Raw genomic sequence first — 17,334 nt, 5'->3', positions numbered from 1 at the left:
ATATAGAAATTGTATTATTTAGGGAATTATTTGCTGTTTGATATGACTTTTATTGGATAAAGCATTATTATATTTTAAAGCAGAAGGATTATAAAATGTATCAGGTAATAAAGCTCAAACTCATTATACAACTGGAGGCTTAAGCTAGAGTTTTCTCAAATTCCAATGCTAATGCCTTAGCTTTGTAATTCACTTCAAATGCACAAAAATAATTTATATTTTTGATATCACAAAAATACTATTTTTCACTATACAAAAACATCTGTCTGAATCCTCATGTTCTAAAAGTGCCTCTTTTTTTTTTTTTTACAGTGGGGAGAAGGAAATGGTATACAAAAAGAACATCCACTGAGTATTTTAACAATAATAAGAAATTCATTTTTTTATTTGCATGTAAAATAATTTTGTTTAAACTCCTTAATAGGAACCACAAACAAGCAAGTTTTTGTAGTGAACATAATTGTTTACCTAAGGCTGTTTATGATATGAGGGTGAAAGAGGAAAAACGAATTACACTGCTGCTTTCTGAAATGTAACTGATATAACACTATCTGGAGAGCCAGTAGATGGAGCACTTCATTCATTATATATAGAAATTATAATAGACAAGAATAGTTGTCCTTCTGTCTCTTCTTCCAAAAAGTGGTGTTGATTTCACATTTAATAACAATGGTTAACATTCCCTAAGAGTCTCAAAAGCAATATTAGACATTCATAGCTGTCTGACTCAACCACTGTAAATTAGCAAACATTGTTCTCCTACCTGTGCTGCTGGACAACAATAGCAAAGAGCTTTCTAAATGAAATACAGACCAATTTAAAACTCATAGAAGTAAACTTACCTTTAAAAAAAGATAAAATACTGGTGATAAAAAACATATTTTTAAGTTTCTAAATAGAAATATAGCTTTGAATATTAATGACAAAGAAAAAGAACTATTAACTTATAATAAAAGATACATACAATTTAATTTTCCATCATAATTTTATTTAATATTTTAATACAAAAACTTTATATAACAATTGGTGCTGCTGAAAGGTGGATTTTTTTAACAAAAAATGTCTAAAGTAGGAGGCAATATAATATAAAACTTATTTTTAACATATCACTAAATGTGTACTTATTGACTTTATAAACAATGAATTATTAAAAATGAAAATTAGTTCTATAATGGATGCAATATACCACTTTTAAAATCACCCATCAAGTGATTCTAAGGGGAAGATAGCCATGGAGTAGGAGGACCCTAGGTTCACCTTGTCCCATGAACACAACTAGATAACTACCAAATGATCTTAAATACCCCAGAATTTGACCTGAAGTCTGACAGAACAAACACCACAACTAAAGAGACAGAAGAGGCCACATCAAAAAGGTACAAAGTGCAGAGATTTGGTTTAGGGGAGGAAGGAAACACAACTGCTGTGGAGGGGAGGGAGCCCTGGTCCCACAAAAGTTGAGAGACAAAGGAGCACAAGGGAATACATAAGAAGACAGTTTCCCAAAAACCACTGGCTTGGAAAAAGGAGAGGGTCTGAATTTTATGACTTCTGGCAACCAGCAGGGCTTAAACCCTGGAGTTTTAAAGATCAGTGGGCTAAACTGGGATAGAGCCTGGAGGGCACTGTACTGCTCCTAGAGATAAGGCTGGTGAACAACCCGAGAGCAGACAGCATAAAAACAGCAATGTGAAGAATGCCTGGGGCATATAGGGGGAGATTATACTCTCTTCTCTGAGAGAATCCCTGAGAGGCAGTGTTCACTGAGACACCTTTCAGGGAACAAAGGAGCTGGATGGCACCATTTCCCTTGCCTGCCCCTCAGCATAAGCACAGAGCCACCAGTGAGAAGTAGCAAAACACTAACACTTGCTGCCTAAATTGCTTCCCATAAGCCCCACCACCCTGCACTCTAGTTTGACTGCCCTTTCCAGTCAAGCTTATCTCATTCCGACACCTAGTTAAAAATCACCACATTCAGGTCAGGGACCAAACACTGCCTACTCCTGGCAGGGAGAGCCTCTGCAGACAACTGGACTGAAGGATAGCAGCCAAAACACAAAGCAGAGCACACACAGCATACAGCAGAGGCCCTGTGCACTACATGAATTCTTCTTCATAAGACCATTACTTTCAGGAGCAGGACACATACACATAACTGGCTTTTCTAACACATAGAAGAAGGCAGAGACTTAAACAAAATGCTAAGGCAGAGGAATTTGTCCCAAAAGAAAGAACAAGATAAAGACACAACCAGAGAGCTAAGCAAAACAGATATAAGTAGCATGCCTGATGGAGAGTTTAAAGAAAAAATCATAAGGACTTCAGAAAGTAATAGAGACATCAGTGAGACCCTTACCACAGAGATAAAAAAAAAGTAAAGAATCAATCAGAAATGAAGAGTGCAATAAATGAGAATGAAAACAGGCTTGATGCAATGGACAGCAGGCTGGAAGAACAGAGGAACAAATTAATGACATGGAAGATAAAATAATGGAAAATAATGAAGCTGAACAAAAGATAAAGAATTATGCAACATGAGAATAGACATAGGGAACTCAATGACTTCACCAAACATAATAGCATCTGTATTATAGGAGTCCCAGAAGAAGAAGGGGAGAAAGGGGGTAGAAAATATATTTCAAAAATTATACCTGAAAACTTTCCTTCTCTGGGGAAGGAAACAGACATTCAGAACCAGGAAGCACAGAGAACTCCCATCAAAATCAAAAGGACAACACGAAGACATACTATAATTAAGTTGGCAAAATAGAGTGATAAAGAAAAAAAAATCTTAAAAGCATTAAGACAAAAGTCCTTAATTTACCAGGGAAAACCTGTAAGCCTAGCTGGAGATTTCTCAACAGAAACTTGGCAAGCCAGAAGAGTGGCATGATATATTCAAAGTACTGAATGAGAAACATCTGTAGTCAAGAATATTCTATCCAGCAAGGGTATCATTCAGCAAAGAAGGAGAGCTAAAGAGTTTCCCAGACAAACAAAACTGAAGGAGTTTGTGACCACTAAACCAGCCTTGGAAAAAATATGAAAGGGGACTCTTTGAATGCAAAGGAGAGACCAAAAGTGACAAAGACAAGAAAGGATCGGGAAAGTCTCCAGAAACAAAGACAAAACCATAAAATAGAAATAAATACATATCTATCAATAATTACTTTGAACATAAATGTACTAAATACTCCAATCAAAAGACATAGGGTATCAGAATAGATAAAAACAAAATACCTGTCTATATGCTGCCTACCAGACACTCAATTTAAAACTAAAGACATGCAGATTGTAAGTGAGGGGATGGAGAAACATTTATGATGCAAATGGACATCAAAATAAAGCCAGAGAAGTGATGCTTGTATCTGGTAAATTAGAAGTTAAAACAAACACTGTAACAAGAGACAGAGTAGGACACTATTTAATAAAGGGGACAATCCAACAAGATATAACAATTATAAATATTTATGCCTCTAATAAGGAAACACACAAATATATAAAACAATTAAAAAGAATATAAAGGGACTCATTGATAATAACACAATAATAGTAGGGTACTTTAACACCCTGCTTATATCAATGAACAGATCATCTAAACAGAAAATAAATTAGGAAACCAGGACTCTGAATGACACACTGAACTACATGGACTTAACAGATATCTTGAGACTATCTCATCCTCAAACAGCAGAATACACACTCTTTTCAAGTGCACATGGAACACTCTCCAGAATAAATCACATATTAGGTCACAAAACAGGCCTCAACAAACACAAAAAAGACAAATTATACCATGTACCTTTTCTGACCACAACATTATGAAACTAGAAGTCAACCACCAGAAAAAATTTGGAAAGATCACAAATACACAGAGGTTAAACAACATGCTACTAAACAATGAATGGGTCAACCAGTAAATCAAAGAAGAAATAAAAAGAAAATACATGGAAACAAATGAAAATGAAAACACAACGTCCAAAACCTTTGAATGCAGTAAAAGTGATCCTAAAGGGAAGTACATAGCAAAACAGGTCTACCTCAAGAAGCAAGAAAAATCTCAAACAACCTAACCTCACACCTAAAGCAACTAGAAAAAGAACCACAAACAACATGTAAATCCAAATGAAGGAAGGAAATAATAAAGATTACAGTAGAAACAAATGATATAGAAACTAAAACAACAGAACAGATCAATGAAACCAGGAGCTGCTTCTGTGAAAAAAAAAATAATAAAGTTGATAAACCTCTAACCAGACTTATCAAAAAGAAAAGCGAAATGATACAAATAAATAAAATCATAAATAAGACAGAAGAAATAACCAACACCACAAAAAATAGAAACAATTATAAGGTAATATTATGAAAATTATATACCAACAAATTGGACAATCTGGAATGGATAAATTCATAGAAACACATGAACTATCATAATTAAAACAAGAAGAGATAGAAAACCTCAGCAGACTGATATCCTGCAAAGAAATTGAATCCAGTAGTCAAAGAACTTCCAAAAACAAAAGTCCAGGGCCATATGGCTTCATAGGTGAATTCTACCAAACATTAAGGAAGAGTGAATACCTATTCTTCTCAAACTACTCCAAAAATAAATACATAAAAATGGAACAAAACCCGACAAATTCATTCTATGAGGCCAGTATTACCTTCATAGCAAAATGAGATAAAAATACCACTAAAATAGAGAAATATAGGCCAATATCCCTGATGAACATGTATGTAAAAACTCTCAGTAAAATATGAGCAAAATGAATCCAACAATACATTAAAAAGAACCATTCACAACCAAGTGGGATTTTTGCCTGGGGTGCAAGAGTGGTTCAATATTTGCAAATCAATCCATGTGATACATCACATTAATAAAAGAAAGGATAAGAACCATATGATCCTTTCAATTGATGCAGAAAAAGCATTTGACAGAGTACAACATCTCTTCATGATAAAAACCATCAACAAAGTAGGTTTAGAGGAAGTATACCTCAACATAGTAAAGACCATATATGAAAAATCCACAGCTAATATCATCCTCAATGGGGAAAAACTGGGACCTTTTCCTCTATGCTGAGGAATAAGACAGGGATGTCCACTCTCACAAATGTTAATTATTTAACATAGTACTGGAAGTCCTAGCCACAGCAATCAGAAAACAAAAAGTTATAAAAGGCATCCAAATCGGCAAGAAAGAAGTCAAACTTTTACTATTTACAGATGACATGATATTCTATATAGAAAAGCCGAAAGACTCCACCAAAAAACCGATAGAACTGATACGTGAATCCAGTAAAGTTGCAGGATACAAAATCAATATACAGAAGTCTGTTGCATTTTTATTCACCAATAATGAAGCCACAGAAAAAGAATTGAAGGAATCAATCCCATTTACAATTGCAGCAAAAATAATAAGACACCTAGGAATAAACCTAACCAAAGTGGTGAAAACCTGTACTCTGAAAACTATAAAACACTGAAAGAAACTGAAGACACAAAGAAATGGAAATACATTTCATGCTCTTGGATTGAAAGAATATTGTTAAAACGTGTATAGTAACCAAAACAATGTACACATGTAATGCAGTTCCTATCAAAATATCAACATTTTTTAGCACTAGAAAATCAATCCTAAAATATTTATGGAACCATTAAATACCCCGAATAGTTAAAGCAACCTTGAAAAAGCAAAGCAAAGCGGGAAGCATCACAATTCCAGACTTCAAGGTATATTACAAAGTTGTAGTGACCAAAACAGTATGGTACTGGTACAAAATAGACACATAGGTCAATGGAACAAAATAGAAAACCCAGAAATAAACCCCTTAACTGTAAGAGCAATTAATGTTTGACAAGGCAGGAAAGAATATCTAATGAGGAAAAGAACATCTCTTCAACAAAATTATGTTGGGAAAACTGGACCATTACATGCAAAAGAATGAAACTGAACCACTTTCTTACACCATACACAAAAGTAAACTCAAAATTGATTAAAAATCTAAATATGAGACCTGAAACCATAAAAGTCCTAGAAGAGAACATAGGCAGTAACCTCTTTGGCATTGGTTGTAGTAACTTCTTTCTAGATATGTCTCCTGAAGCAAGGGAAACACAAGCAAAAATAAACTGTTGGGACTACATCAAAATAAAGAAGTTTCTGCACAACAAAGGAAACAATCAACAAAAGTAAAAGGCAACCTACCAAATAGGAGAAGATATTTGCAAATAACATGTCTGATAAAGAGTTAAGTATGCAAAATATATAAAGAATTTTTAATACTCAACAACCAAAAATCAAATACTCCAGTTAAAAATGGGCTGAAGACATGAATAGGCATTCTTCCAAAGAAGACATCCAGATAGATGGCCAACAGACACATGAAAAGATGTTTAACATCACTCACTGTCAGACAAATACAAATCAAAACCACAATAAGATATCTTACACCTGTTAGAATGGCTAAAATCAACAACACAAGAAACAACAGGTGTTGGCAAGGACGTGGAGAATGGGGAAACCTCTTGCACTGTTGGTGGGAATGCAAACTTGTGCAGACACTGTGGAAAACAGTAGGGAGCTTCCTCCAAAAGTTAATAGAACTAACCTACAATCCAGCAATTGCACTACTAGGTATTTACCCAAAGTATACAAAAATATTATTTCAAAGGGACACATACACCCTGATGTTTATAGCAACATTATCTACAATAACCAAATTATGGAAATAGCCCAAGTGTCCATCAACTATTGGTTAAGGAAGATATGGTATTTATATACAATGGAATATGAATTAGCTATAAAAAATAATGAAATCTTGCCATTTGCAAAGACATGGATGGTGCTAGGGAGTATTATGCTAAACAAAATTCAGTCAAAGAAAGACAAATACGATATGATTTCACTCACATGTGGAAATTAAGAAACAAAACAAATGAGCAAAGGGAATAAAGAGGGGGGAGAGAGAAAGAGACGGGTGCAAACCAAGAAACAGACTCTTAACTATAGAGAACAAAGGATTTTTACCAGAAGGGAGGTGGTTGGGGGGATGGGCTAAATAGGTGATGGGGATTAAGGGTGGCACATATTGTGACGAGCACTTGGTGATGTAGGGAAGTGTTTAGTCACTATACTGTACAACTGAAAATAATATACTGTATGTCAACTAACTGGAATTTAAATAAAAACTTTAAAAATCAAATAGAATAAAATCACCCATCATTAAGGCAGGATGCTTTATGATTTTAGGCTAAAAATAGTGTTCAGTATCACAATTCTCCTAAATTGCTTAAATTTAATTATTTTTCACACAATAAAATTGCCTTCCCATTTCCTGCTCCCAAAACAAAATCAATGATGATACTGACCATTCTGAGAACAAGTAATCCTCCAGGTAGAACTTGATTCATACATAGCTCATATATGAAAAAGTGATCAAAGCTTGACTGAGTGCAGGTGTCTTGTGCTGCATTTTCTAAATTACTGGACAATGGAATGTAATGGAAGAAAGACATTTTTCTCAAAGTAATATTGTGGCTACAATTATACTTTTGCTCCATCCTTAACACATAGATTCAATCAATGAATAACTACAGGATGACCAAAATTTACTTTTCACACTTAAATAGCATTCAGTTAACCCATTATTTCATTTTATTACCCACAACCAAATTGTGAAGTATTATTGTCTACATCTCACAGATAACAAAGCTGAAACTCAGAAAGTTTTGGAGGAGGTTTTCTATTACCATTACAAAAAAACCCTTAAATTTTAATTGCTCAATATATTTAGTATTTAAAATCTATAAATTGACTGTTAGTTGAATCATCATTTTATACATTTTAATTACAGGTTCAAAAATCTTCATTATCTTTTTTAGTATGGCCATTTAGGTGACCCAATAATCAGTACTCCATTTTTTAATTCAGTGTTTTCAGCCTAATTAATTTCCCAATTAATACAATTCTTAGAAAAAAACTGAAACATTTTAAATCATTTTTATGTTCTTCTATTTCAACTACATTCAAAATAACTGCAATTTAGATAGGACAGAATTTTACAGGGATGCCTGGGTGGCTCAGTTGGTTAAGCATCTGCCTTTGGCTCAGGTCATGATCCCAGAGTCCTGGGATTGAGTCCCGCATGGGACTTCTTGCTCAGCAGGGAGCCTGCTCCTCCCTCTGCCTGCTCTGCCTACCGCTCCCCTTGCTTGTGCTCTTTCTCTCTCTCTCTCTGACAAATAAATCAATCTTTAAAAAAAAGAATTTTACACATAAATGCAAATTTATACAAGTATATATTTTTAAAAATAACAAAAATGCACCTATAGCCCTAGCATAAGATGGTCTGAATAAAATTAAATAATTTCAAAAGTTTGTTAACCTATCTCCATAGGAAATAAGGGAAGACTTTTTTTTTTTTTACTCCTTTTGGCAGTAAAAGGAAATAAGATTATCAGATATAGCCCCCAAAGGATACTAATAGTCTTAAAATAAAAGATCTTAGATTTACAAGAAAGTTATGCAAGAGATTTTCAGAGGAAGCAAGTTGTTCCACAATATTGTTTTCCTTAATTTCATTCTTTCAGAATTCAACACAGACATGGTAACAATCTCACATTGCCAAGTTCTTTAAAAGTCTAGGGTACTCAAAAGAAGGAAGCCTCTTAAAAGATACTGTATTAAAAGTCTTGGAAAATACCCTGGATTAGAATTAAATTTAAATTGTGTCATCTAATCAGTAGCTTTTCTTTAAACATGTCTTTCATAATAGGCCATGCAGACAATGAAAATTAAAGATAATTTAAAGTACAAACTACATCTCTCAACAAATTAAGATACAATCACCCAGACCCTAGATAGAATAGTTCCTTTCCCAACCTAGAACATTTTATTTAAATCAGATTAATTCCAACCACTGTGCTGTGACATTTATTATTAGTAAGTTCTTCTAGAAATTAGAGTAACCTGAAGTCAAATGGCATTTGTTCTGTGGAACTTAAAAATCAATATAAGGTTTTCTTTTTTTGTTCTTTTCTAAGCTTCTAGAAAACCTGCAACATTTGAAAAACTGTATTCCATTATTTCTTTTAAAGCACAAATGGGATGGTCTGTCTTAACCTTAGTACAAAAGCATTTAGATGTTAATACTGTTTAGAATACAATGTGAGCATTTAGCCTTATGAGACTGTTATTAGATATGAGGTATTATCATCAAGAATTAAATGCCAGTCCACAATAGCCAAACTGTGGAAAGAGCCAAGATGTCCATTGACAGATGAATGGATAAAGAAGATGTGGTATATATACACAATGGAATATTATGCAGCCATCAAAAGGAATGAGATCTTGCCATTTGCAACGACATGGATAGAACTGGAGGGTGTTATTCTGAGTGAAATAAGTCAATCAGAGAAAGACATGTATCATATGACCTCACTGATATGAAGAATTCTTAATCTCAGGAAACAAACTGAGGGTTGCTGGAGTGGTGGGGGATGGGAGGGATGGGGTGGCTGGGTGATAGACATTGGGGAGGGTATGTGCTGTGGTGAACACTGTGAATTGTGCAAGACTGTTGAATCACAGACCTGTACCTCTGAAAGAAATAATACAGTATATGTAAAAAAAAGAAGACGATAGTAGGAAGGGAAAAATGAAGGGGGGGAAATCAGAGGGGGAGACGAACCATGAGAGATGATGGACTCTGAAAAACAAACGGAAGGTTCTAGAGGGGAGGGGGGTGGGGGGATGGGTTAACCTGGTGATGGGTATTAAAGAGGGCACGTTCTGCATGGAGCACTGGGTGTTATGCACAAACAATGAATCATGGAACACTACATCAAAAACTAATGATGTAATGTATGGTGATTAACATAATAAAAAATTTAAAAAAAGAATTAAATGCCAGTGATAGATAAGGGAAAAACAGCATATGCTGCATGGTTTGCAAAAGAAGACATAAAATTATTTAATTGCTATGGCAGAAAGTTCATCTTTACAAGAAGAGCTAATGCCGAGATTATGTATATGATGTGCCATCTAATTACTTACCACAGGAATGCTATTGGGCTAAGAAACACTAATCTGTTAGAACAACTCTCCCCTGGAAAGACAGAACTGCCCTAGGTAGTCCCATGCCAAATTCTCAGCATTTTGGTTATTCAATGAAGTCATACTGCCCCCCACCCCCAAAACTGGCAAGGTAGTTGGGATGTAGCCAATTAATCTCTACAGGGAATACCATAATCTTGGCCACAATAACATTTACAATGCTATGACTAAGGGGCTCTATTAGACTTAACAAGAAATCCTAAAAGAACATAAATAGTGTCCTCCTCCCATATGCGTGAGACACAAATTCCCAGATTTCTAGTGGAAAATCAGACACAATTCCTAAAAGACATTCTCTAAATCAAAGACTTGTCCAAATACTTATGCCACAATCCCTGAGAGATGGAACATTTTAACTGTCAAGTAGGAGAGAAAACTATATGAGAAGACAAAGAGAGGTTCAATGACCTTGATGGTCTTGGTGAAGCACATGGTAAAGTCAGCAACCATGCCAAACAGGAGCCCAGTGAAAATGCTTCCTATTCCAACCAAAACCAAACAAACAAAACAAAAAAATTTCCTTTCCCAGCCAAACTAGCCACTGGTTTGGTAGATGTTGTTTCATAGAAAGATTTGAACTGCTTATAGAGCACCTGCATAAAAAATTAGAGTGAATGTATCAATCAGAAAAGCCTCAAAATATGTCCTATGTATCTTTTTAATTTTAGGTTTCTCAGCTTTGATGTCTTCTAACTTCCCTTTTCCTTCCCAACGTGAGTTCCTAGAAAGTTTCCATATATCAAAAGATATTTCTACAGATCAATGTCAAACTAGTTATGATCCTGTTTGAAATTTGTCTGACGGGCAGTAAAGATACCTGTTATGGCTAAGGCATTCTTATCTTACATGACTGGGAAGACTGTTGCCTCCAGGTGTATCCCATTTTTCCCTTAATAAACTAATAGAAGATTAATATAGCATCAAAGAAGCATTGCCATTTTCTAAAACATATTAATGGCTAGTAAATCATATTATCTCAATTCATATAATTAGTCATTGGACTGAATTGATTATGGCCTAAATCAGAATTCAATTTGTATTTAAGTCTCAGGGGTGAGCCTAAGGAAAACTAATTCATTACTTCGAAAGCTCATGCCTTGAGTACTTAGAACAGTAACAGCATCATTAAGGAGACATACTCCAAATACTAAACTATGAAGTTTTTCATTCACATGAAGTTCTTCAACTACAGAGAGTACAACCAGCCACAGGATCTACTGCAGCAATCAAACTACCAAACCAAAGTTTGTGAGCAATGTCCTATCTTGAAGGTTGAAGTTCTTCACCTGAAACATGCCATACAGGGAAAGGCCTATCCCAAATGCACTCCATATGATTCCAACTACAGCATACAACAGAATGGTCCCTATGTTTTCAAAAAATGGACAGATGGGCATAAAATATCCCAAATCAATGACTTTTGCTAAAAGTAAATATAGGAAAAATATATTAGTGTCCATGACTGGTAGGGATTTGTCATTTAAACTGTAAATTAGTCCTCCCATGATAAGATCTACAAATAGGTTCAGGTACAACTGTGGACATCTTACAGAGGTGAAATCTTGGAAAAGAGAAAGAATATTATAACATCTACATTATCAATCATCTATATGTCAGCCTTCTTGTCAAGCCTCATTATTTCAGGAAAATAGCTTCTCCATCATTTCACATTTTTCATTTTAATAATGACTGAATAAAGATGCAGAGGCATGGATAGAGGCATTTTCTTTTATAATGAAAAAAATATTTACTAATAGAATAAAATTATCCATGGTTAAAAACAAGATTATTCATGTGCCTACAAATGGAAATGATCCATTTATCAGTTGGCAACATATTTTTTCTCTTTTCATGATCATATTCATGGTCATCAGAGCTTAAAACTGAGAATAATTTAAATGTCTGCTTTGAATAATAAAAGCCAGGGCTTCAGTACTCATAACTAATTTTTCACAGATAAGGGATGATAATTAATTTGACATAAGGAAATTGAGGCTAAAAACAAGGAGACTTTTCACTCTTATACAGCAAGTATGTGACAGAGCTGGGATGACAACACAGCCAGGTCTCCTGACTCCTATGTTCCTATAATTACCCCAAATTCTCCACTTGCTCTGATTGACAGACCTGTGCTTACATTAATTCATACCATTGTATTATCAAAATACAGTCCCAACTATAAAGTTCATTTTTTTTTTCTCATGGAATGATAAGGAGTCTTTCATCCTGTTAGGGAAATGTATTCACCTCCAGCTGGCCACATGGCAGTGGTTCTGTGTCTTTTTCTGTATTTTTTTTTACCTTCACCTTAGATTATTATGCCACATCATCATGCTCTAGCTTACAAAAAGCCTATAGATATAACTCTATCATCAACTCTCTTTGCTGTAGAAAAGACATCATCAGAACTAACCCATCCCCTTCCTCTCTATGCTAATCCCCACCAATACACTGCTAAATCCTTTTCTAATATACCTGTGAATTAATTGACTGCAAATTTCTCAAGGATTGAGGCTACTTTTTACATTTATCCCCTAGCATATTGCTGGCACATAGAAATAGCTGAACAGATACTTATCAAATAAAAAATAAGAAAGCCAGTTGGCTCCCAAGCTAAACTTTATTTTACAATAGTTTCAAAAGTGCTTTCACATATATTCTCCCAATTGATTCTCTCATCACACCAACATAGTAATGTAAATACTGTTATTTCCACTTTAGAAATAATAAAAATGAGTCACAAAGAAGTACTTCACTCATCCAAGAAATAATTATTGATTGCCTAGGTCCCAGACACTGGCTCCTAAATTGCTCAAATATTTAATAGCTCAAAGTAATCTCTTTATACCATGCTGCTTCCCTCCTTATCCTTTATAAAATAATTTCTTTCCTCTAGGCATTGAAATAATTTGAAATTTCCTCATGGGAAGGATGGGGTCTTATTCAACTCCATGAGCCAAATATAATGCTCCACGCATAAAATGTACTAAAAAATATTTGCTGAATTAATAAATAAATGCTAACAAGGAAGCTGTATTTTAATTTACATTCTCTTACTAAGGTTATGACAAAAAATCATCTGGCAGTAATGGTTCAGTAAAGTCCTATTTAAACAAATGGGGATGGATGACCTATCGGGAAGTCCCTTTTGTCCTATAATCCTGACATTAATATTTAATTAGACTATTTACTGAAATAAATATATCTAGTACTGCAAAAATGATTTAAAAGAACCTTAACAATCCACAGGTGCTAATTATTGTCACCCAAGACAACACGTATTTCTATCAGGGAGGTTTTGAGACCAGCAGTCCAGTTCTGGTTTATAAACTTCACAAAGCATCGTCTCTCTCTGGGCCTCAGATTTCCTATCTATAGAATGAAAGTGTTGGATGAGAATCATCTCAATTTTTTTTTCCTGCTCTGACAATTTATCATGCTATGAGTCTATGGATTTTGTGTGTGTCATCATTAAATATTATATTTTGGGGCACCTGGGTGGCTCAGTCAGTTAAGCATCTGCCTTTGGCTCAGGTCATTATCTCAGGGTCCTGGGATGGAGCCCCATGTCAGGCTCCCAGCTGAGTGGGGAGCCTGCTTCTCCTTCTCCCTCTGCCTCCTGCTCCCTGTTCTTGTGCTCTCTTTCTCTCTCTGTCAAATAAATAAAATCTTAAATAAAGAAAGAAATAAAGAAATAAATATTACATTTCATGAATGGTAAAGCTTCAGTATCTATAAAGTTACTTAAATAAAACTTTAGAATGCAAAACATGATTTTAGAATAAATTCATTAACAAATAACAAAATTTTAAAGATTCTTACATGTTTTCTTGACATCTTTTTTGGTTATGAACATATAAATAAATGGTCACTCAATCATAAACACATTGAACTGTTAAAGGACTCATGTTTTTAACATCACCAAGGCAAAAGCCAGATAAATTACTAAAGAACATAAAAGGAATGAGGTGCTAATATGAGGGAGCAGTAGGAGGACCCTAGGCTTGCCTCATGCTTGGAACACAGCTAGATAAATATCAAATCATTCTAATACCCAAGAAATTGATCTGAGGACTGCCAGAACAAACTGCACAGGTAGAGGGAAAGAGGCTGCACTGTGGAAGGTAGGAGATGCAGAGATGTATTTGGGGGAGAAATAGATTGCAGATGCTATGGAGGGGAGGGAGCCCTGGTTGTAGAAAAAGGTGAGAGGGAAAGAGAGAGAGAAAGGAGTGCACAGGAGATCACAGAAGGAAAACACTTCCCCAAAACTTTTGACTAGGTAAACAAGAGGGGCAGATTTTTGTTAGGTTTTACAACCAGTGGGGCTCAAAAACTAAAGTTTTAGAGGTCTGCAGCATGGCCAGTGTGGAGCCCTGAGTGCTCCTGTGGAGAAGGGCAGATAGCCCAGGAACAGAAGTCCTGATCTGAGGATCCCCTGGGTTGCAATGGGAGAGATGGTTCCCTCTTCTTGGAGTATATCTGAGAGAGGTGGCGTTGCCTCTCTCAGGACAAAGGAGCCAGCAGGTGCCATTACCATCTCACACAGGTGCAGAGACACCTGCTGAGGATGGTTAACCTGGAAACTTGCTCTTTGGTGCACTTTACTCCAAACTCCATACCCCTGTGCTTTGGTACAACTGTTCTTCTGGGACAAACCTACATCAATCCCAGTATGGCAAGACCTTTCCCCAGAGGACAAAAATGGGTCCCTGCCATGCCAGGTCCCAAAAGTTTGGAATTTTAAAAATCAACCAACCTGCCTTGGCTAGAATACAGGCATACTGTGCTGCTGGGTAGGCAGACATCCTGGACACAGACAGGGTGAAGGTAGGGATGGGAAGGAAGACTGAGACACATTAGGGAAGATTGGTTGCTCTTCTGGGAGGGCTTCCCAGACACCAGCAGGCACAAACTCACCTCTCTGAGGATGAGGGAAGGGACTGGCACCATTTCTTTCCCCCACTCCTTAGCATAAACTACTTTTGGTAAGCAACACAGTGACAACTGTGACAGCCTAAACCACTTACACCAAGCCCCACCACCCTGCACTCTGCAGGTGCTCCTTTTCTCTGACAAGTGTGCCTGAGAACCAGAGCCCTGGGAACTTCCCTTGAAAGAGCAGCAAAAACCCCTCGCATATACCACATCTACTGACACTAGAGTTCTGCATAGCTTCAGCTCTAGTAGAAATAACATCATGTCTCTTTTAATAAGCAGATCAGAGCATATCTAATTAAAACATGCCACACTCTAGCCAAGGTCCAAATACTACGCACTACGGAGAAATTCTGCAGAGGACTGATCTGAGGGAAAGAGCAGGCAAAACACAGCAGCATAGTGCACACAGCATACACTAGAGACACTTCAGAAGGGCCAGGCCCTGAACAGTATATGACTTCTTCTTTATAAAGCTATTTTTCTTATTTTAATTCAATTAATTAACATATAGTGTATTATTAGTTTCAGAGGTAGAGTTTAGTGATTCATCAGTTGCATAAACACCCAATGCTCATTACATCAAGTGCCCTCCTTAATGCCCATCACCTAATTACCGCATCCCCCCACCCACCACCCCTCCAGCAATCCTCAGTTTGTTTCCTATAGTTAACAGTCTCTTATGGTTTGTCTCCCTCTCTGATTTCATCTTATTTTATTTTTCTCTCCCTTACCCTATGATCCTGTTTTGTTTCTTAAATTCCACATATGAGTGAAATCATATAATTGTCTTTCTCCGATTGACTTATTTCACTTAGCATAATACCCTAGTTCCAACCATGTTGTTGCAAATGGCAAGATTTAATTTTTTTGATGGCTGTGTAATATTCCATTGAGCTGTGGAAAAAAAAAATCCTTTTAGCAGGCAGCAGGAGACAAATATTCCAGCTTGCCTTTATCTGGTCTGTTAAGGAAAAAAAGTGCCTTTCTTAACATCTGGAAAAGCCCTTAAATCCCTTTTGTTAATCAGCTCCATGGGAGAGCCTTGGGAAATTGCTCACTTACCTATTTTTGCCAGAGAGGCTAATATATTCAGTGTGTGATCCCAAAAGGGACCTGCACAAGCTGGTAATCCAGAGAGAAGACTGTGTGAGCAAACACCATTGAGCAATTATCTTGTGTTTGTTCAGTTTCCCAGCTGCCATTTTCTGCCCTCGGGTCCAGTGGTGCCACAACCTAACCCTAGAAGTTCCCAGAAGCTAGGAGCAGAGCTACTCCAGCAAGAGAGGAAACAGGAGCTCCAGCTCTGCCAGTTGTGCTTGCTAAAGTAGTTAATTTCCTCCCCAGCGCACATGCTCACCAAAGTGGTTTGCTATCCCTGATCCTTAGACCTGCTGCATAGTATTTAATTGATCAGTGGAAACTCCTGGAGTCTCTGATAAGAAATGCTGAGCTGTTATACTCTGAAATTAAATGAACCCAGAGCCACCAAAGGGAGAAACCTGGGACAAATTCATTGATTGACATGGGAAAATATTTTACCCCCAGTCTTAACTCAAAAGAAGGAAAACTGAGACAGGGAAACCGAAGGCACCCCAAGAGAGAAAAAACAAAAACAAAAACAGAAGTGATCTTTCCCCTTAGCTTCTTTTCTGGCTTCTGTTCTTGCTAGGACCTGAACCCCACCCCACTTTACACTTACCCTGCAATGCAAATAGCATAGGTCCTCCTCCTAAGGGACAAAGAGTTAATGATTCTTTAGAATACATAACATCTAAGGAAGGACTAGGTGACAATTACCAGACAAAGTTATCATATCTGCATTCCAGACTACCGCCAAGACCTCCAGGCTCCAAGGAATAACACCTGGGCCCTTATCTTTGTTCTAACTGGTTCCTGGATGCCTGAAAGAACACAAACACCAGACCTCTATCTTCAATAAGACGCCCCAGACCCCAAAGAGGAGACTCCCTCCTTTCTTTTCTGAGTCTCCCAGACACTCCATCTGCTATCTGCACTCTCTCTCTCTCCAATAAACGCTGCTTTCTCCTCCTGCTGACTCATGTTTGATTTCCATCCAGTGCGAAGCCAAGAACCCTCTGAGCTGTTACTGTGGGACCCCCTCTGGGTCCTGGGGCCCAGCCTGCCGGAATCATCTTGGTAACCACGAAAGGACCCGGAGAGGAATCCCAAATTTGAGTCTGCGCAACACAATTTGGCTTTCGGGAATGGGTAAATTCCTCTGGGAAAAAGAGTTGGCTTAATGCTGACGTAAT

The sequence above is a fragment of the Callorhinus ursinus genome, unplaced genomic scaffold, assembly GCF_003265705.2.
Source record: "Callorhinus ursinus isolate GAN/ISIS: 27379988/994484 unplaced genomic scaffold, GSC_fseal_2.0 scaffold40, whole genome shotgun sequence".
Taxonomy (NCBI): Eukaryota; Metazoa; Chordata; class Mammalia; order Carnivora; family Otariidae; genus Callorhinus; species Callorhinus ursinus.
The sequence above is the reverse complement of the archived record's forward strand: the minus strand, read 5'-3'. Positions refer to the sequence as shown.